Below are 21,701 nucleotides of genomic sequence, written 5' to 3'. Positions count from 1 at the left end.
TCAGGATCTTGTCCCTTTTCATTGCTGAGTAGTATTTCATTATAGGAATGTACTCTCATTTGTGGATCATTCTGATCAACTCAGGACACTTGGATTGCTTCCAGTCTTGGCAACGATGAATAAAGTCCCTCTAAGCATTTATGTACAGGTTTTTGCATCACTAAAATACCTAGGAGTGAGAATGCTGGACTCATAGTACATTTTTATTCCCTCAACGCTTTCCTGCCCCGTTTAGGACTGATTTCATCATGTTTTGATCTCATCTTAGTCAACTAACGTGTCAGCCTTCAGCCCACAAGAGGCTACATGGCTTCCTGGCAAGGCGAGAGAAGACTGATTTCAGAACAGGGCGTGCACATTCCGGCTTCCAAGCCCTGCTGTCCCGTTCCTCGTTACTCAAGTAATGTCTGGTGTCTTCTCTGCCTGTTTAATGACTCCCATTACTGGGGCAGGTCAAGCTCCACTTCTTCAGGGAAGCTCCTACTGGCCACCTCACAGCACAGCACATGCCCTCTCTTTCCAAGTCACTTTGCGTCAGTCTTCTGCCATCCCACCTTGTGACATCTTTGAGACTGGTGTCTGTGTTTTTCTGCATTCAACCTTGAGGGTTTTGTAGGTACAGGGTTGGGATCCCCATTGCATAGATGTGAAAATTGAGGCCAGAGAAGCTAAGTGACTAAGAGAAGGTAGCATTTGCTGATCACCCACTACCATATGCCATCAGGCCTCCCATTAACAGTCCATAGTCCCCTCTTCTTTAGATGAGAACACTGATTCTCAGAGAGGTGTAGTTATTTGCCCAAGTCACACAGCTGGGCACTGAAAGCTGATTTTATTTGGCTTCAAAGTTAGATCTGTCTGTGGCATATCTGGACTTCAAACACCCTGTAGCATGAGGCTGTAGTGCACTCGGCTTTAGAACAGACAGGGGCCTGTCCTCCCACACGCTCCAGGCTGCACCACCTTTTGGTTTTTAGGCTAACTCCTGACCTGGGCCCTCCCCACCTTCCAGGGCAGAGAGCGTACCAGGCTGACTGACGTTCTAGGCAAGAACATGGGGTGTCCAGGGATGACCATTGTGCTGGATATGGGAGCCAGGGTTCTGCCATCCCTGACTGCTATGGTCTGAATATATCCCTCCAAATTCATGCATTGGAAACTTAATCCCCAGTGCAGCAGTATTAGGAGGTGGGACTTAATGGGAGGTGTTTAGATCATGAGGCTTCAGCCTCATGAATGAATTAATACTGCTATGAAAAAAGGGTTTGTAGGCCAGGTGCAGTGGCTCACGCCAGTAATTCCAGCACTTTGGCAGGCCAAAGCAGAAGGGTGTCTTGATGCCAGGAATTCTAGACCATCCTGGGCAACACAGTGAGACCTCATTAAAAAAAAATTAGCCCAGCATGGTGGCACATACCTGTAGTCCCACCTACTCGGGAGGCTGAGGCAGGAGGATTGCTTCAGCCCAGGAGTTTGAGGCTGCAGTGAACCGTGATTGTGCCATTACACTTCAGCCTGGGCAACAGAGCAAGACCCCGTCTCTAAAAGTAAAAATAAAGTTTGAAAAATAATTTGTGGGAGTGGTTTCACCTCTTCTGCCTTCCACCCTGTGAGGACGCAGAAAGAAGGCCCTCCTCTGAGGCTGGTGCCTTAATCTCGGACTTCCCAGCCTCTAGAACTGTGAGAAGGTAAATTTCTGTTCCTTAAAAAAATGACTCAGTCTGGCCTGGGGCGATGGCTCACGCCTGTAATCCCAGCACTTTGGGAGGCTGAGGCGGGTGGATCATGAGGTCAGGAGATCAAGACTGTCCTGACTATCATGGTGAAACCCCGTCTCTACTAAAAATACAAAAAAAAAAAAAAAAATTAGCCGGGCGTGGTGGCGGGCGCCTGTAGTTCCAGCTACTCGGGAGGCTGAGGCAGGAGAATGACGTGAACCCTGGAGGCGGAGCTTGCAGTAAGCGGAGATCGCGCCACTGCACTCCAGCCTGGGCAACACAGCAAGACTCCGTCTCAAAAAAAAAAAATGACTCAGTCTTTGATGTCCTGTTATAGCAGCACAAACAGACTAAGCTAGTGCCCTTTCCCTTCCCAAGTGCCCAGGGACAGGCTTCCAGAGGAGCCTAGCAGCAACCTGGGAGCCCCGGGGTTTGCAGTGTTGGGTGCTCCCAGGACAGCTGTGTCTGCAGGAAATTGGAGGAGGATAAAATATTCTGGCTTACTTTCTATTCAGTCACCTTCTACGGCTCAGGCCTTTTATATCTACCATTGCATTCTTTTACCTATAATCTTTGTAAAGACCACAGTCCCCCACCTAGAAGTGAGAATCAAAATCAATATCTCTCCATAAAATCACCTTGACTCTACAGCAGCCTGACATCTTTGTTAGGCCAGTGGGAAAAGCTACATAGGTTTCCACCATCCACGAAAGTCTTCTCAGCCTTAGGCTGGGCCGTGAAGATAGGGAGTTAGGTGCTGAAATGTGCATAGATGAAGGTAAGCCACCAGCAGGGTGAGCCAGATCCACTAACAACTCAACTGGCCTCCTTTGAACTATGAAACGAAAAGTGTTATAATAATAACTATCATTTATTGTGCATTTACGATATACCAGGCATTATGCAAAACACTACAGTTTGTCAATTAATTCTCATAAAAGTCCTATGAGGCAAACGTTCCTATTTTATGTTTTGTAGATGGAGAAAAATAACACAGAGGCTCATTAGCCTGACCATGGCCCCGGTCAATAAGCAGTACAGTCAAACTTCAAACCCAGGTCTCGGGCTCCAAGCCTAGACATTTAGCAAACACTGTGTACTCACAGCTAAGCTTTCATACCAGAGCACTGGGGGCAATGTATGGGGAATAAATGGTCTCTTCAAAAATACCCTAGCATTCTGTGATGCAATATAGTGTGACTGGAAAAAACAGCAGTGTAGAAATTGGAAGACTGGATCTTAGTTTGTGGCAGGGCTGTACCTTACTATATGACCTTGGGGAAATCACCCAAACTCCTTTTGCCTCCATTTCCTATTTGATTTCTCCATTATAAGGTCAGAGCACAAGGAAGATCCGAAGAACATATCTAAATTCCAAAATGAAATCTGAACATCTCTCTGAGAAAACCTTCTTTTTTTTTTTTTTTTTTTTTGAGTCGGAGTCTCGCTCTGTCACCCAGGCTGGAGTGCAGTGGCATGAACTCAGCTCACTGCAAGCTCCGCCTCCCGGGTTCAAGCGATTCTCCTGCCTCAGCCTCCCGAGTAGCTGGGACTACAGGCGTGTGCCACCTCGCCCGGCTAATTTTTGTATTTTTAGTAGGACGGGGTTTCACCATATTGGCCAGGCTGGTCTCGAACTCCTGACCTCATGATCCGCCCACCTCAGCCTCCCAAAGTGGTGGGATTACAGGTGTGAGCCACCATGCCCAGCTGAAAACCTTCTTTAAGATGAGAAACTTGTGAGGCAGTAGAACATCTCATCATTAATAAAGATTGACTGTGGAAATATTTTAAGAAAAAAAAAATTCCAGATAAGAAACTGGAAGGAGTAAAAGATCATTTGTTTACACCCAACACATGACTTTCCTAGCAAGTACTCCTACCCGGGACAACCCCACACTCCGTGGAAGAGGCAGAAACACAGACAAGAGTGTGCCTCAAATGGCTCCGAATGCTGCCGGCATCCGGCAAGTGCTGCTGCTGACAAAAGAGCAGAGAGATGGGCTACAGGGTAGGCCAACCACTGTCTTGGAGCAGGGGTCCTGGTGGGAGGTGGGCACATTACTGGGATGGATGACTTCCAACAGCACCTGTAATACGGAGAAGCTCTGCCCTTTCAGCACTGAGCCCTCACTGTTCCCCATTTCTTCCTGGGCTCTCTCCTTGCTGGCCACTTCCAGGCAGAGGGGGAAAGCACCAAGAGCTTTTGAAAACCACACAATAGGTTCAAACCCTGAGCTTCTCAGTTACCAGCTATTGGGCTGGATACTTTAGTCGACCTCTCTGAGCCGCAGTCTCCTTGTGTGGCCCATGGAGATGGTAACAATTGAATGCTGGTAGAGGGCGCCCATAGACCCACAGAGTCATAGTTCATGATGAAGGACTGAAGGCTTCCCCCAAGGCCAGGTGCAAGACAGGCACCTCTGCTGTTGCCATTTCTATGCAACATTGTACTGGGATCCTAGCCAGGGCGAGTACAACAGCAAAAGAAATAAAAGAAATTAGTGTTGAAAAGGAAGAATTAAAACTTCAGTTTTGCAAACAACGTCATCTTGTATGTATAAAATTGTAAGAACCACCCACAAACACACATAAAATGCTGTTAGAGCCAATAAACAAGTTCAGCAAAGCTGCAGGACACACGGTCGGTAAACAATGTTGGTTGTATTTCCACACACTAACAATGAACAATCTGCAAATGAAATGAAGAAAATAACTTCACTTACAATAGCATCAAAAAATAAATAAAACACTTAAGAATAAATTTAACAAAAGAAGTACAAGAGTTAGGCTTTGAAAGCCATGAAACATTGCTGAAAGAAATATTTTAAGACCTGCATTAATGGAAAGATATCTCATTTAATACATGAATTGGGAGACCTAATCTTATTAATCTTACTAATGCTCCTCAAATTGATATACTCATTCAATGTAATCCCTATCACAATTCCAGCTGCCCTTTTTGCAGTAATTGGCAATTTGATTCTAAAATATGTGTGGCAATCTAAGGGACCCAGAATAGCCAAAAACATCCTTGAAAAGGAAGAACAAAGTTGAAGGACTCATACGTCCTCATTTCAAAATTTTGCATCATAGCTACAATTCTCCAGATGATGTGGTACTGGCATACAGATAGACATCTACATCAGAGAAATAGAATTGAGAGTCCAGAATAACCCCATAGATCTATGATCAATTTCATTTATTTATTTATTTACTTTTTAGAGATGAGGTCTTGCTATGTTGACGAGGGTCATCTCGAACTCCTAGCCTCAAGCGATCCTCCCATCTTGGCCTCCCAAAGTGCTGGGATTACAGGTGTAAGCCATAACACCTGGCCCAATTTCATTTTTGACAAAGATGCCAACATAGTTAAATGGAGAAAGAATAGTCTTTTCAACAAATGGTACTGGGACGACTGGATATCCACACGCAAAAGAATGAGGTTGGGCTTCTACCTCATACTATATATAAAAATTAACTCAAAATAGACCAAAGGCCTAAATGTAAGAGACAAAACTATAAAATCCTTAGAAGAAAATGTAAGACTAAATGTTTGTGACCTTGGCTTACACAATGGTTTCTTACAAAACACTTAATGCACATACAAGAAAAGAAAGGCTAGGTAGGCGCAGTGGCTCACGCCTGTCATCCCAACAATTTGGGAGACCAAGGCGAGTGGATCACTTGAGGTCAGGAGTTCGAGACCAGTCTGGCCAACATGGCGAAACGCTGTCTCTACTAAAAATACAAAAATTAGCCAGGTGTGGTGGCGGGTGCCTATAATCCCAGCTACTGGAGAGGCTGAGGCACGAGAATTGCTTGAACCCAGGTGGCAGATGTTGCAGTGAGCTGAGATCGCACCACTGCACTCCAGCCTGGAAGACAGAGCAAGACTGTCTCAAAAAAAAAAAAAAAAAAGGAAAGAAAGAAAAGAAAAAGTAGATAAATTGGAACTCACTACAATTTAAAACTTTTGTGCTTCTGGGCCGGGCGCAGTGCTTCATGCCTGTAATCCCAGCACTTTGGGAGGCCGAGGCTGGTGGATCACGAGGTCGGGAGTTCAAGACCAAATTGGCCAACATAGTGAAACCTTATCTCCACTAAAAAAATACGAAAAATTAGCAGGGCATGGTGGCGCGTGTCTGTAATCCCAACTACTCAGGAGGCTGAGGCAGGAGAATCATTTGAACACGGGAGGTGGAGGTTGCAGTAAGCAGAGATCGTGCCATGGCACTCCAGCCAGGGTGACAGTGCGAGACTCTGTCTAAGAAAGAAAGAGAAAAAGAGAGAGGGAGATAGGAAGGAAGGAAGACAGGAAAGAAGGAGGGAAGGAAGGAAGGAAGGAAGGAAGGAAGGAAGGAAGGAAGGAAGGAAGGAAGGAAGGAAGGAAGGAGAGAGAGAAAGAAAGAAAGAAGAATGAAAGATAGAGAAAGAAGGAAAGAAAGAAAGAAAGAAAGAAAGAAAGAAAGAAAGAAAGAAAGAAAGAAAGAAAGAGAAAGAAAGAAAGAAAGAAAGAAAAGAAAAGAAAAAGGAAAAAAGCCAACCAGACTTCCAGTTTTCAGTCTGGCGTGTAAAAAGTTCGGGATTCATCATTCCTACCCTAACAACAAGAAAGAAGCTTGACAAGCTGAAAATCAACCGCTCTTCTTCGATAGGTCATAGGGTAAATTACTGTCTTATAAATTGGAGAGACAGTGGCAGATACAGAGAATCATGGCTTGATTCACTACTTGAGTGGAAGCTCAAGAGCAGAAACCTTTATGGGAACCGTACCAGGGTAGGAAAACTGAAAGTGCAATGGCTGAATTGCTGGAGGCTCTGTTTGGACTGCTTGAGAGTTAAAAACTCCAGGGAGTCCAGTCTTAGGAGGGCCCCAACACTTTTCTGAGTTTTACCTCCAGAAGACTTACCAGGTCATCAAGGTGAAGAGAAAAATCCCCTCATATTTCTGTCAGTGGGGAAGGTGAAATAAGCCAGGGGATTCTATTCTTAATAAGGCCTGCCCTCTAGAGAAATTATTTTACCAGAACTTAACTGAGGTTTTACTAATGCTAATTGTCCTGGGGAAAGGGAAATATCCTAGTCTAGTCCTTTCTAGCTATCCTGTCCCAACAAAGGGGGAGAAATGAGAAGTACTTGTGAAGGTCACAGCACAGGAACACAGGCTCATTAAAAGACTGAGACTTAATCAAAGAACTAGAGAAGGTTTCCTCTGCCCCCACATCTTACCAGCACATCAACAGGGCTTCTGTGCAACAGAGGAGACAAAACTAACATTAGAGGAACATTTAATACCTCTGATACAGCTACATCAAATAGTCAAAACAGCTTAACTCTTTGTCAAATACACATAAAGCATCCTACCAAAGGCCTATTTACCTAGGTTCTTTTTCTTAGTACCTAATGTCTGGCTTCCAACAAAAAATTACAAAGCATCTTCTAAGACAAAAAATGTTTTAAAGAAACAAGGTAAGCATCAAAACAAGATTCAGATATGGCAAAGATGTTGGGATTATCAGACTGTGAATTTAAAAGCACTATAATTAATATGCTAAGAGCTCTAATAGAAAAAATGAACCATACTCAATAAGAGATGGATACTGCAAGCATAGCAATGAAAACAATAAGGAAGAATCAAAAGGAAAGAAATGCTAGAAATAAAGAACACTGTAATGGAAATAATGCCTTTGATGGGCTTTTAAATAGACTGGACACATGGCAGGGTGCAGTGGCTCATGCCAGTAATCCCAGCACTTTGGGAGGCTGTGGAAGCCAGATTACCGGAGGTCAGGATTTTGATACCAGCCTGGCCAACATGCTGAAACCCCGCCTCTACCAAAAATACAAATATAAGCTGGACATGGTGGCACATGCCTGTAATCCCAGCTACTCAGTAAGCTGAGGCAGGAGAATCGCTTGAACCTGGGAGGCAGAGGTTGCAGTGAACCGAGATCACGTTATTGCACTCCAGCCTGGGTGACAGAGCAAGATTCCATCTCAAAATAAATAAATAAATAAATAAATAAATAAATAAATAAATAAAACTGGACACAGCCAAAAAAAGAATCAGTGAGCTTGAAGATATGTCAATAGAAACTTCTAAAACTAAATGGTAAGAGAAAAAATAATTTTAAAAAGTAGAACAGAGCATCCAATAACTGTGGGACAATTTTAAACTGTGTAACATATGCATAATGAATATGAAAACAATAAAAAAGGAACAGAAAAAATATTTGAAGTAATAATGACTGAGAATTTTCCAAAACGAATGACAGACACCAAACCCCAGATTCAGGAAGCTCAGGAAATCAAACAGGATAAATACCAAAAAAGTTTACTCCTAGATATAGCATATTCAAACCACAGAAAATCAAAGACAAAGAGACAATTTTTAATTAAGTCAAAGAGAAAAAAACACTGTACCTATGAAGGAGCAAGTATAATAATTAATCATACTTCTCTTCATAGGCCATTCAAGTAAGACGAGCTTGGAGCAAAATATTTTAAGTGTTGACAGAAACAACAACAACCCCTGCCACCAGAATTCTCTACCCAGAAATATTATCCTTGAAAAGTAAAAGAGAAATAAAGACTTTCACAGGCAAACAAAATTGAGAAAACTTGTCACCAATTGACATACCTTGCAAGAAATGTTGAAACTCTTTAGAAAGAAAGAAAATACTATACATCAGTGATTTGGTTAGGCTTTGTGTCCCCACCCAAATCTTATCTTGAATTGTAAGCCCCATTATCTCCACATGTCAAGGGAGAGACCAGGTGGAGATAAATGAATCATGGGGGCAGTTTCCCCCATGCTATTCTTATGATACTTAGTGAATTCTCATGAGATCTGATAATTTTATAAGGGGTTCTTCCCTCTTTGCTCGGCACTTCTCCTTCCTACCTCCTTGTGAAGAAGGCACCTTGCTTCGCCTTTGCCTTCTGCCACGACTGTAAGTTTCCTGAAGCCTCCCCAACCGTGCTGAACTGTGGGTCAATTAAACCTCTTTCCTTGATAAATTACCCAGTCTTAGGCAGTTCTTTACAGCAGTATAAAAGCAGACTAATACAGTAAATTGTTACCAGAAGTGGGGTGCTACTATAAAGATACCAAAAATATGGAAGCAACTTTGGAATTGGGTAACAGGCAGAGGTTGGAACAGTTAAGAGGGCTCAGAAGATGACAAGAGGATGTGGGAAACTTTAAAACTTCCTAGAGACTTACTAAATAGCTTTGACTAAAATGCTGATAGTGATATGGACAATGAAGTCCAGCCTGAGGTGGTCTCAGATGGAGATAAGGAACTTGTTGGGAACTAAAATAGAGGTGACTCTTGCTATGCTTTCGTGAAGAGACTGGTGGTATTTTGCCCCTGGCCTAGAGATCTGTGGAATTTTGAACTTGAGAGAGATGATTTAAGGTGTCCAATGGAAGAAATTTCTAAGCAGCAAAGCATTCAAGAGGTAACCTGGGTGCTTTTAAAAGTGTTTGGTTTTATGCATTCCCAAAGAGATGGTTTGGAATTGGAACTTAATGTTTAAAAGGGAAGCAGAGCGTAAACGTTTGGACAATTTGCAGACTGATGATGCAATAGAAAAGAAAAACCCATTTTCTGAAGAGAAATTCAAACCGGCTTCAGAAGTATGCATAAGTGACAAGGAGCCAAATGTTAATCGCCAAGACAGTGGGGAAAATGTCTCCAGGACATGTCAGAGGTCTTCACAGCAGACCCTCCCATCACAGGCCTAGAGGCCTAGGAGGAAAAAATGGTTTCATGGGCTGGGCCCAGAGCCTTGCTGCTTTATGCACCCCTGGGACTTTGTGCCCTGCATCCCAGCTGTGGCTAAAAGGGGCCAAGGCACAGCTTGGGCCATGGCTTCAGAGGATGCAAGCCCTAGGCCTTGGTGGCTTACACGTGTTGTTGGGCCTGCAGGTGCACAGAAGTCAAGAACTGAGGTTTGGGGCCAGGCACAGTGGTTTATTCCTATAATCCCAGCACTTTGGGAGGCCAAGGGGGGTGGATCACATGAGGTCAAAAGTTCGAGACCAACCTGGCAAACACAGTGATACCCCATCTCTACTAAAAATACAAAAATTAGCTGGGTGTGGTAGTGTGTGCCTGTAGTCCCAGCTACTTTGTGGGCTGAGATGGGAGAATCACTTGAACCTGGGAAGTGGAGGTTGCAGTGAGCCAAGATTGCACCACTGCACTCCAGCCTGGGCAACAGAGTGAGACTCTGTCTCAAAAACAAAAACAAAATTGAGGTTTGGAAGCCTCTACCTAAATTTTAGAGGATGTATTGAAATGCCTGGATGACCAGGTAGAAGTTTGCTGCAGGGGCAAGGCCTTCATAGAGAACCTCTGCTAGGGTAGTGCAAAAGGGAAATATAGGGTCAGACCCCTGACAGATTCCCCACTGGGGCACTGCCTAATGGAGCTGTGAGAAGAGGGCCACCATCCTCCAGACCCCAGAATGGTAGGTGCACTGACAGCTTGCACCACGTACCCAGAAAAGCCACAGACACTCCATGCCAGCCCAAGAAAGCAGCTGGGAAGAGGCCTGTTGCATCAGCATGACCTGGATGTGAGACATGGAGTCAAAGGAGGACATTTCAGAGCCTTAAGGTTTGACTGCACTGCTGGATTTCAGACCCGCATGGGGCCTATAGTCCCTTTGTGCTGGCCAAAAGGAAAGTATAATGGGTATACTTACCCAATGCCTGTACCCACATTATGTCTATGAAGTACCTAATTTGCTTTTGACTTTACAGGCTCATAAGCAGAAGGGACTTCCCTTGTCTCAGATGAGACTTTGAAGTTGGACTTTTGGGTTAATCCTAGAATGAATGAAGACTTTGGAGGACTGTTTGGAAGGCATGATTGGCTTTGAAATGTGAAAGGGACATGAGATTTGGGAGGGGCCAGGGGTTTTTGCCCCTCCTGATATGATTAAGCTTTCTGTCCCCTCCACTCAAATCTCATAGTGAATTGTAATCCCCATAATCCCTACATGTCAAAGGAGAGACCAGGTGGAGATAATTGAATCATGGGAGCTGTTTCCCCCATGTCGTTCTCAAGATAACGAGTGAGCTCTCATGAGATCTGATGGTTTTATAATGGGTTCTTCCCCCTTTGCTTGGCACTTCTACTTCCTGCCGCCTTGTGAAGAAGGTGCCTTGCTTCCCTCTTTGCCATCTGCCATGATTATAAGTTTCCTGATGCCTATCCAGCCGTGCTGAACTGTGAGTCAATTAAACCTCTTTCCTTTATAAATTACCCAGTGTTTGGCACTTCTTTATAGCAGTATGAAAATGGACTAATACAATCAGATACTCAGATCTACATAAATAATGAGTATTACAGAAGGAACATATGAAGATAAGGTAAAATCTCTTATATTTCTTATTCTTAATTGATCTAACATAACAGTTTGCTCAAAACAAAAAGCAACAGAGTAGCCAATGATTGTAGCTTATGGATAAGTGAAATTAATGACAGCAATGTCATAAGATATGAAAGAAAAGAATTATGAATATTCAGTGGTTAGGTACTTGCACTACCTGTGAAGGGGTAGAGTATTATTTGAAAGATGATTTGGATTCATTGTAAATGTGTGTTGCAATCTCAAGGGCAGCCACTAAAAAGGCAAACAAAAAAACATAATTTGGCCAGGTGTGGTGGCTTATGCTTGCAATTCCAGCATTTTGGGAGGCCAAGGTAGGCAGATCACTTGAGGTCAGGAGTTCGAGACCAGCCTGACCATCGTGGTGAAACCCTGTCTCTACTAAAAATGCAAAAATTAGCCAGGCATGGTGCAGCACCTGTAATCGCAGCTACTTGGCAGGCTTAGGCAGGAGAATTGCTTGAGCCCAGGAAGGAGAGGTTGTAGTGAGACAAGATTGTGCCGCTACAGCCTAGATGATAGAGCAAGACTCTGTCTCAAAAAGGAAAGTATAATTTATATGCTAAGAGAGGAGAGAAAATGGAATTATATATACTCAATTAAAACCAGAGAAGGAGCTGGGGGTGGTAGCAACACCTGTAATCCCAGCACTTTGGGAGAACAAGGCAGGAGGATCACTTGAGGCCAAGAGTTTGAGACCAGCCTGAGCTCATTCAACAAAGTGAGACCCTATCTCTACAAAAAATTAAAAAGCCACACATGCACACACATACAAACACACACACACACACACAGCAGAGAGAGAGAGAGAGAGAGAGAGAGAGAAGTCAGGAAAAGAGTGGAACAACAACAAAAAGAAAGAACAGGGCCAACAAATAGAAAATAGTAACAAATTATATTAGTCTGTTCTCCTGCTGCCATAGGACATACCCAGAACTGGTTAATTTATGAAGGAAAGAGGCTTAATTGGCTCATAGTTCTGCAGGGCTGGGGAGGCCTCAGGAAACTTACAATCATGGCAGAAGGGAAAGCAAACACATCCTTCTTCACATGGCAGGAGGAAGGAGAAGTGCAGAGCAAAGTGGGGGAAGTCCCTTATAAAATCATCAGATCTCATGAGAACTCACTCACTATCACAGGACCAGCATGGAGGTAACTTCCCCATGATTCAATTACCTCCCACTGGGTCCCTCCCATGACACATGGGGTTATGGGAGCTAGAGTTCAAGATGAGATTTGGGTGGGGACACAGCCAAATCATATCATTCTGTCCCTGGCTCTTCCCATATCCCATGTCCTCACATTTCAAAACACAATAATGCCCGTCCAACTGTCCCCTTAAGTCTTAGCTCATCCCAGCATTAACCCAAAAGTCCAAGTCCAAAGTCTCATCTGAGACAAGACAAATCCCTTCTGCTTCGGAGCCTAAATTGAAAGCAAGTTAGTTGCTTCCTAGGTACAATGGGGATACAGGCAATGGGTAAATACACTTGTACCAAATGGGAGAAATTGGCCAATACATAGGGGCCACAGGCCCCATGCAAATCCGAAATCCAATAGGGCTGTCATTAAACCTTAAAGTTCCAAAATGATCTTCTTTGACTCCAAGTTTCACATCCAGCTCATGCTGATGCAAGTGGTGGGCTCCTGTCTCCTTGGGCAACTCTGTCCCCAGGATTTTGCAGGGTGCAGCCTCCCTTCCAGCTGCCTTCAGGGGCTGGTGTTGAGTGTCTGCAGCTTTTCCAAACACAGAGTGCAAGCTGTCAGTGGATCTACCATTCTGGGTTCTGGAGTATGGTAGCACTCTTCTCACAGTTCGACTAGGCAGTGCCCCAGTGGGTACTCTGTGTGGGGGCTCTGACCCCACATTTCCCTTCCACACTCTCCTAGCAGAGGTTCTCCATGAGGGCTCTGCCCTGCAGCAAACTTCTGACTGGACATCCAGGTGTTTCCATACATTCTCACAAATCTAGGCAGAGGTTCCTGTATTAGTCTGTTTTTATGCTGCTGATAAAGACATACCACAGACTGGGTAATTTATAGAGAAAAAAGGTTTAATGGACTCACAGTTCCACGTGGCTGGGGCGGCCTCACAATAGTGGCAGAAGGCAAAAGGCACCGCCTTACATGGTGGTGGCAAGGGAGAAGATGACAGCCAAGAGAAAAGGGAAACTCTTTATGAAACCATCAGATCTAGTGAGACTTATTCACTAACATGAGAACATTATGGGGGAAACTGCCCCCATGATTCAATTATCTCCCTCTGGGTACCTCCCATAACATGTGGAAATTATGAGAGCTACATTTCAAGATGAGATTTGGGTGGGAACACAGCCAAACTATATCAGTTCCCAAACCTCAATTCTTGACTTCTGTGTACCCACAGGCTCATCACCATGTGGAAGCTGCCAAGGCTTGCAGTTTGCACCCTTTGAAGCCACAGACCAAGCTGTACCTTCACCCCTTTTAGCCATGGGGATGCAGGGCACCAAGTCCCAAGACTGCACAAAGCAGCAAGACCTTGGGCCCGGCCCATGAAACCATTTTTTTTCCTCCTTGATCTCCAGGTCTGATGGAAGGGGCTGCTATGAATACCTCTGACATGCCCTTAAGACATTTTCCCCATTGTCTTGGTGATTAACATTTGACTCGTTGTTATTTATGCAAATATCTGCAGCCAGCTTGAATTTCTCCCCAGAAAATGCATTTTTCTTTTCTATTGCATCATTGGATAGCAAATTTTCCAATCTTTTATGTTCTGTTTCCTGTTTAATGCTTTGCTGCTTAGAAATTTATTCTGCCAGATACTCTAAATCATTTCTCTCAAGTTCAAAGTTCCACAGATCTCTAGGGCAGGGCCAAAATGCTGCCAGTCTCTTTGCATAGCAAGATTGACCTTTACTCCAGTTCCCAACAAGTTTTTAATCTCCATCTGAGATCACCTCAGCCTGAACTTCATTGTCCATATCATTATCAGCATTTTGGTCAAAGCCATTCAACAAGTGTCTAAGGAGTTCCAAACTTTCCTACCTCTTCGTGTCTTCTGAGCCCTCCAAGTCTCTAGGAAGTTCCAAACTTTCCCACATTTTTCTGTCTTCTTCTGAGCCCTCCAAACTGTTCCAATCTCTGCCTGTTACCCAGTTCCAAAGTTTCCACATTTTCAGGTATCTTTATAGCAGCATCCCACTCCTGGTACAAATTTATTGTATTAGTTTGTTCTCATGCTGCTATAAGGACATACCTGAGACTAAGTAATTTCTGAAGGAGAGAGATTTAATTGACTGATAGTTCCACAGGGTTGGGGAGGCCTCAGGAAACTTACAATCATGGTGGAAGGGGAAGCAATCATGTCCTTCTTCACATGGCAGCAGGAAGGAGAAGTGTAGAGTGAAGGCGGGGAAGCCCCTTTTAACACCATCATATCTTGCGAGAACTCACTCACAATGACAAGGACAACATGGAGGTAACCACCACCATGATTCAATTACCTCCCACCAGATCCCTCACACAACATATGGAGATTATGGCAACTACAGCTCAATATGAGATCTGGAAGGGGACACAAAGCCAAACCATATCACAAAGGTAGTAAGATATTAATAGAACCATGTAAGTAATCATAGTAGGCCAGGCATGGTGGCTCATGCCTGAAAACCAGCACTTTGAGAGACCAAGGCAGGTGGATTGTTCGAGCTCAGGAGTTTGAGACCAGCCTGGGCAACAGGGTGTCTCTACAAAAAATACAAAAAAACTAGCTGGTGTTAGTTTGCATGGTGGTGCATGCCTGTAGTCCCAGCTACTTCAGAGGCTGAGGTAGGAGGATTGCTTGAGCCCGGGAGATTGAGGCTGCAGTGAGCCGAGACTGTGCCACTACACTCCAGCCTGGGTGATAGAGTGAGACCTTGTCTCAAAAAATCATCATCATCATCATCATGTTCAACATTAATAATAAATAATGAAAGCAGAAATTAATGAGATAAAGAATTTTAAAATAATAGATCCAATTAAAACCTATAATTTGGGGGGAAAATAACAAAATAGACAAATTACGACCTATATTTACTCAAGAAAAAGTACAAATGCACAAAATAAGAAATATCAAATGGGGAAATAACCATTGAAACAGAAGATATTTTTCGGCCGGGCGCAGTGGCTCAAGCCTGTAATCCCAGCACTTTGGGAGGCCGAGACGGGTGGATCACGAAGTCAGGAGATCGAGACCATCCTGGCGAACACAGTGAAACCCCGTCTCTACTAAAACTACAAAAAACTAGCCGGGCGAGGTGGCGGCGCCTGTAGTCCCAGCTACTCGGGAGGCTGAGGCAGGAGAATGGCGTAAACCCGGGAGGCAGAGCTTGCAGTGAGCTGAGATTCGGCCACTGCACTCCAGCCTGGGCGACAGAGCGAGACTCCGTCTCAAAAAAAAAAAAAAAAAAAAGAAACAGAAGATATTTTTCAAAACCTAAGGGACTACTTTTCAGACCTCTGTGAAAAATACTGACAATCTATATGAGGTGGATAACCTTAAGGGAAATAGAATGTATTAAAACAGAATGACCCCATTTAGAGACAGTTTAAACAGACTAATTGACTTGGAAGAAACAGAGATAATTATCAAGGTACTTCCACATTAAAAAAAAAAAAAAGAAAGAAACCCTCTTGGTTTCACAAGTTTATTCTGCCAAACCTTCAAAGACCAGGCAGTTACAGTACTTCCCAAGTTTTTCCAGATCACTGGGAATGAAGGAACATTTCTGAACTGTTTTTATAAAATAAGTATAGCATTAACACCTAAACTTGACAAAAACAGCAAAAAAAGAAATCTATAGATACCACTTATGAATATTGATGCAAAAGTTCTAAATAAAACACTACTTAACAGAATACACCACCATACTATGAAAATGATACAACGTAATGAAGTGGGATTTATTCCTGGAATACACACTGACTTGACTAAATATTAATAAGTGAACTAACACACTGTATTTACAGATCTAAGGAGAAAGATCTTATGTTTATTTCCACAGATGCTTTTAAAAAGCCTTTTCAAATTCCTTACCTACTCCCGTTTAAAAAAACTCAAGAGTGTGTAATTTTTTGTTTTTTAGTAGAGAGAGGGTTTCACCATGTTGCCCAGGCTGGTCTGGACCTACTGGACTCAAGTGATCCACCTGCCTCAGCCTCCCAAAATCCTGGTGTTACAGGTGTGAGCCACACCCCCTCTCTACTAAAAAAAAATATATAAATAAAAAATAAAAATTAGCCAGGACTACAGAAGGTGTGCACCTATAGTCCCAGCTACTCAGGAGGTGGAGGCTGCAGTGAGCCATGACTGTGTCAATCACTCTAGCCTGGGTGACAGAGTGAGATCTTGTCTCAAGAAAATGAAAAAGAAAATAAAATTTTAAAACTCAAGAAATGGCTGGGAATGGTGGCTCATGCCTGTAATCCCAGCACTTTGAGAGGCCAAGGCGGGTGGATCACTTGAGGTCAGGAGGTCAAAACCAGCCTGGCCAACATGGCGAAACCCAGTCTCTACTAAAAATATAAAAATTAGTCAGGTGTGGTGGAGCGCACCTGTGGTCCCAGCTACTCTGGAGGCTGAGGCAGGAGAAGAGCTCGAACCTGGGAGGCGGAGGTTGTAGTGAGCCAAGATGGCACCACTGCACTCCAGCCTGGGTGACAGAGTGAGACTGTCTCAAAAAAATAAAAATAAAAATAAAACCCTCAAGAAAATAGGAAGTTATATTAGAATATTTTTAGAGACAGGGTCTCACTCCGTTGCCGAGGCTGGAGTGCAGTGCTGTCAGCATAGCTCACCGAAATCTCCAGATCCTGGGTTTAAGCAATCCTCCCACTTAGGCCTCTCGAGTAAATGGGACTACAGACACACACCACCACACTCAGTAATTTTATTTTTAATGTTTTTGTAGAGACAGGGTCTCGCTATGTGGCCCAGGCTACTCTTAAAATTCTGGCGTCAAGCGATCTTTCCACCATGACCTCCAAAAGTGCTGGTATTACAGGCATGAGCCACCGCACTTGACCTATCCTTTATTAACATGTAAATACACATATGTGCGCTTTCATACACACACATTCCCACCCCCACACATACACTTTTAGTGAAAAAGCCACCAACGCTTTAATGGGGAAGCCCCAGAAACTTTCCACTAAGATCGAGAACAAGATGAATTCTCCCACCATCTCCACTACTAATCAACATTACACTAGAGATATAAGCTCTATGCAATTAGACAAGAAGAATCAGTAAGATGCATGAGATTTGAAAAAGTAAAACTATATCTAGCAGAGGATATGAGTGTACTTACAAAACAAAACCCTAGAATATCAATAAAACTAACAATTTAATAAGGTAAAATTATCATATAGAACTTGATAGCCTTCATATACACAAATGATAACCAGTTAGAGTATATAACGGCACAGAAAATGCCATTTATATGGCGACAAAGAAGATAAAGTATTTAGGAATAAGTACTAATAGGAAATGTACACAGTCCACATGAAGAAAACCTTAAAAACATGAAAGTGTTCTTGAACAAATTGAAAGACATTTGTTGTTCTTAGAATGACTCAACGTAACAAAAACGTCAGGTCTCCCTAAGTTAACTTATAACTTTAATGTAATCCCAATAAAAAACACCAACAAGCTTTTTGAAAAAATGGAACTAGACAAGTTGATACTAAACTTCACGTGGAAAAATAAACATGTAATTTAAGAATAGCCAGGAAATCACTAAAAAGGAAAAGCAATGAAGGTGACTAGCCCAATCAGACGCTGGAGCATACTATAAAACCTCTATAATTAAAACAATGTAGTACTAGCACTTGAACAGGTACGCAAGCCTATTATAGTTTGCCAAGTCTGTCGCAGAAAAACCAGAAATAATTTAAAATACATGTGGAACTTTAGTGTATGATAAAGGTAGCAACTCAAATCACTAGGGCAAAAATGCACTTTCAAATAAATGATGCTGGGACAATTGGTTTGCCATTTGGGGGAAAAGATGAAATTGAGCTCCACTTCATCACAGCTATTGAAAAATAAACTCCAGATGATCAGGGATCTAAATGGAAAATACATCCCCACACGTATTAGGAGAAAACGAGGTGAATTTCTCTTTAAGAGGGAAATTCATATAGGAAAAGACATTCTAATTATGACTCAAAATCCAGATTCACTAAATGCACTAAAAACATTGATAAAACTGATTAAATTAAAACAAAAAACAAGGGTTTTCGGCAGAGCAAATATCACCATAAGCAAAGTAAAAAGACAGCCAGCACACTGGGAGAAAATATTTACAATATATATTACCCCTGAAAGCCAATGGAGAGGCTGGGTACTGTGGCTCACACCTGTAGTACTCAGCACTCTGGGAGGCTGAGGCAGGTGGATCTCTTGAGCCCAGGAGTTCGAGATCAGCCTGGGCAACGTGATGAGAACTTGTCTCTACAAAAAATATATATATAAAAATAATTAGCCAGGCATGGTGGCACACATCTGTGGTTCAAGCTATGTGGGAGGCTGCTGTGGGAGGATCGCCTGAGCCCAGGAGGTGGAGGCTGCAGTGAGCTGTGATAGCGCCACTGCACTCCAGTCTTGGTGACAGAGTGAGACCCTGTCTCAAAATAAACACATAAATGAATAAAGGTTTACTTTTAAACATTTTTATTTACTTATATTTTGTTTTTCATTTTTAGAGATGAGGGTTTTGCTACCTGTGCCCATCGAACAAACTCTGGGTGAGGTGTGAGGATAAAAGCAGATGGCAGTAAGGGTGGATAAAAGAAAAATTAAATTACACTTCAGAAAGTAGGTTGTACTGAACCCATCAACAGCAAATAAGAAAACACTTTTTACTGTATTTGAAAGTTGCCATCCTGATATCTTATCAGATTATACATAGAAGATCCTTTTTGAGCCCTCTAAGCATTGGGGTGGGGGCGGGGGTTTGGAATTGTGTAGGGTTGGTGTGGCGGACTTGAGGAGGGATGATTGGGACTTCCCGGCATTAAAATTAAATTAAATTGGCCGGGCGCGGTGGCTCAAGCCTGTAATCCCAGCACTTTGGGAGGCCGAGACGGGCGGATCATGAGGTCAGGAGATCAAGACCATCCTGGCTAACACGGTGAAACCCCGTCTCTACTAAGAAATACAAAAGACTAGCCGGGCGAGGTGGCGGGCGCCTGTAGTCCCAGCTACTCGGGAGGCTGAGGCAGGAGAATGGCGTAAAACCCGGGAGGCGGAGCTTGCAGTGAGCCGAGATCTGGTCACTGCGCTCCAGCCTGGGCGACAGAGCGAGACTCCGTCTCAAAAAAAAAAAAAAAAACAAAGTGAAAGTTCAAGGCCAGGAGTCGCCACCTCCCACTTCTTGCAGTCCTGGGAGCATAGCAGAAGTCTGTCTTTTCTTTCTTTTCTTTCTTTCTTTCTTTCTTTCTTTCTTTCTTTCTTTCTTTCTTTCTTTCTTTCTTTCTCTCTCTCTCGCTTGCTTGCTTGCTTGCTTTCTCTTTCTTTCTTTCCTTCCTTCCTTCCTTCTTTCTTCCTTCCTTCCTTCCCTTCCTTCCTTCTTTCCTTTCTTTCTTTCCTTCTTTCTTTCCTTCTTTCTTTCTTTTCTTTCTTTTTTTTAAAAATGAACAGTAAACCATACAAATTGCCCACATAGGATGGAGACCTACATCATCCACCAAGAGTGGAAAATGTATGAACCCCACAGACCGAGTCCAAAAGGAATCCCAGAAGAAAATTAAAGAACAAAAAACAGCACATGATGGTTCGAGCTGCAGTGCTTGTTGTTGTTGTTGTTGTTTGGTTTGGTTTTGGTAATTTTGAGATGGAGTTTTTTGCTCTTGTCACCCAGGCTGGAGTGCAGTGGCTCACTGCAACCTCCACCTCCAGTAGCTGGGATTACAGGCATGCACCACCACACCTGGTTAATTTTTGTATTTTTAGTAGAGATGAGGTTTCACCATGTTGGCCATCCTGGTCTCGAACTCCTGACCTCAGGTGATCTGCCCACTTTGGCCTCCCAAAGTGCTGGGATTATAGGCGTGAGCCACCGTGCCCGGCCAGAGCTGCGGTTTTTAAAATGAAGGATCCCAAACGGATTATCTGGGGCATGGATAAATTGGATGAAATGGAGTTGAACCGGCTGCAACAGCCACAATTAAATGAGCAAGTACTGAAAAACAAGCTTAAAAAACTGTGTGAAACCTTTGAACATATTTTACAACTCTATGAAAAAGAAAATCCAGGTATTTGCAAGGACTTGAGAAAGCTAGAAGTAGAGTATGAACAGAAGAGGGCTCAACTTAGCCAACATGTTGATGCCGTCGAGAATGCTCAGCATGTAGAAGTGGAGAGCGTTCCTTTGAAAGATACGCCGCATGCTCCTTCCAACATTTCGATCCAGGACATTCCACTCCCTGGTCCCAGCCACTCTCCATCCTTAAGAGAACTGCAGCCTGTGGACCTCCATATCCTGGGTCCAACTCGGGCAGTTTCTATCCTTCCTCTTCTTGGGCATAACGTTCCACGTTTGCCCCTTGGCAGAAAGCCGCCTGGCCCTCCCCCAGCCCACCTCCTCCTCCTCAAGTCGTGCACATGTATAGCCGTAAAGTGGGTTTGCCCTGGATCTTCCCCCTCGTAGGTGAGATGAAGAAGACGTGTTATATAGTCCTGAACTTGCCCGGCAAGGTCATGATGATGCTGTTTCTAGCACCAGTGAAGATGATGGCCCTTCTGAGGACAAGGACCAACATAAGCATGGTAACAATACTGATGATGGTGACACCAACAGATCAGATGGAGAAAGTGGGGGGATGAATTGTGCACCGTGATGATGGTGAGAGAGACAGCAATGAAGAAAAGAACTCAGGTCTGAGTATACAGTTCGCAGATATGCCTGGAAAATCAAGAAAAAGAAGAACGTGAAGGAGTTAACTCTTCTTCAAGCCATGATGCTTCCTATGGCAGGTCAAGAAATTCCTGAGGAGGGACCAGAAGTAGAGGAATTTTCAGTGGACGATGACGGAGATGATTCTGATAACTCTGAATCAGAAAAACAATCACGAGAACAGCATAAAGAAGAATCTCACTCTGATGGCACATCCACTGCTTCTTCACAGCGGCAGGCTCCGCCCCAGTCTGTTCCTCCGTCTCAGATACAAATACATCCCATGCCAGGACCACCATCTCTTGGACACCACCTGCTCCACCATTACGGCCTCCTGGGCCACCTCCTCCATTCCTGAGATCACCTGGAATGCCAGGATTCCGAGGGCCTTTACCCAGCTTTTACCTCCAGGACCAACACTAGCCCAACCCTCTGGCCCTCCCCCAGGTCCACCTCCAGGTCTGCCTCCTGGTCCCCCTCCTAGGGGACTCCCACCAAAAGTACCTCCCCCCGCACCTCTGGGTGTTCCTCCACCTCGTCCTGGCATGATGCGCCCACCTTTGGTGCCTCGGCTTGGACCTGCCCCCTCTGGGCTTTTCCCACCAGCTCCCTGGCCAAACCCTGGGGTTTCAAGTGCTCCACCCAACTTGAT

General features: G+C 43.8%; 1 pseudogene; it reads left to right on the top strand.

The window, feature by feature from the left end:
* Positions 1-306: 306 nt before the first annotated feature.
* The window catches only part of LOC714061 (WW domain-binding protein 11-like), a 28,466-nt pseudogene continuing 7,071 nt past the window's right edge, over positions 307-21,701 (top strand).

This window comes from Macaca mulatta, chromosome 12 (genome assembly GCF_049350105.2).
Source record: "Macaca mulatta isolate MMU2019108-1 chromosome 12, T2T-MMU8v2.0, whole genome shotgun sequence".
Classification (NCBI taxonomy): Eukaryota; Metazoa; Chordata; class Mammalia; order Primates; family Cercopithecidae; genus Macaca; species Macaca mulatta.
This window is presented reverse-complemented; position numbering and strand designations above follow the sequence as displayed.